Consider the following 1,577-nt stretch of genomic DNA (forward strand, 5'->3'; position numbering starts at 1 on the left):
AGCACTCACTCACACCAATAAAAAGGAGGTTTTCCCCTGACTCATGGTGAAGGAGCTGCAGACACTGCAGCTAAACTTTCACTGTGCTGGAACGTTATTCCAGGGAACATGTGAAGCTTCAGATGAATTCTTTCCCCCCTGCCTTTTGTGAGCCTCTCGGCAGGGAAGCCCTGGATTCCAGACTGGCATTCCCTCCCACCGGTGACCTGCAAGCACCCGACGCGGAGGGCGCAGCGCTGGCAATGCTGTTGATTAAATCCAGCCTAGTTCAATAATGGCAAGAAGTCACCGGCGTGTTTGACTGCTCCAGTGTCCCACATGTCCATGGTTCCGCTGCAGAACAGCGGTTCTCGGGGTCTGAGTGAGCTCCTCCCCGCTAAGCCGAGCTCTGCCACGGCTGAGGAGGCACCGCTGGCTGGATTTTAGCGCTGCAGCTCTTCAGAGGGAAACAACTGCTGTTAATATTCATGCAAGGGGGGGAAGATGAAAAGGCACCGAAGAAGGGAGCTCGTGGCAGGGTACCAAGGATGTCTCAGCAGGTTTTATCCTGTGCTCTTGCTGGGAAGAGGAGGGTTCACAGCCTGAGTGCAGCTGTTCTCACACCACAGATATTCTCCAGCATTGCCTTTATGCCAGCTACGCCTAAACTCAATTCTGAGGCTCCACTGAATCAAGTATTAATTTGAGGCAGCCTGAGCTCCCTCTGAAGTGAAGGCTCTTCCCTCAGTGAGCTCAGTCTAGTTCTAGAAAGCTTAATTCCTGGCAGCCTTAGCTGCAAAGCCATGGCTGGAAATACAAAAACCTCCAGACTTGATCTCTCCTGAATAAAAACTTCATTTGTTACAGCTGTGCAATGATTTCAGAGGCTTCAGATTTGTCAAGCAGCTAAATGCCAAGATTAATTTAAAAACAGCTTTACAATTACCTTGAGTTTGCATCTTCTTTCTTGCTTTACTAATAAGCAAAACACTAAATGATTCATATTAGAAAAGAGATTTCAACAGTCTTCTCAGGGAGGCCAGGAGCTCATTCCAAGTGATAAATGCAGAAATTACCTCCCACGGGTCTTCCAGTCCTAACTGGAGCTATAATGTGAGGGAGAGTGAATGGGCCAAGAAGTCCCAGGCCATGAGCTGGGTTTGTGCAGCTACACAGCCTTGCAATATTCCTCAGCTGCTTTCCTGCCTTTCTAAAGCCTTCCTCTCCCTGCACATGATAGCCCAGCATGAAACACATCCCCAGAGTCAGCATTTGACTTCACCTGTCCCAATGCAGGTGTTCCACATCACTTGAGGACGCTTCCTTCTGCAGAACCTATTTGGAGACAATTAGAGGGACAGATCCTGAAGATGCTGGTTTCCCTGGTGAAACTTTCCTGGGAACCATTTTCCAGTGGAAACTTTTTTTCTTTCTTAGAAACTGGACAAGGAAAATTTGTTCAGGTTTCCAAGTGCTAACTAAGTGCACAGTAAAATATCTCTTGAAGAAATCAAGATCAAAGCTTGCACAATTAGAGACAAACCAAAATCAAGGGCACCTTTACTGAAGCTCATTAAAAATATCCTTTGTACTGCTCT

This window comes from Onychostruthus taczanowskii, unplaced genomic scaffold, assembly GCF_017590055.1.
Source record: "Onychostruthus taczanowskii isolate IOZ18803 unplaced genomic scaffold, ASM1759005v1 scaffold9, whole genome shotgun sequence".
In the NCBI taxonomy this organism is placed as follows: Eukaryota; Metazoa; Chordata; class Aves; order Passeriformes; family Passeridae; genus Onychostruthus; species Onychostruthus taczanowskii.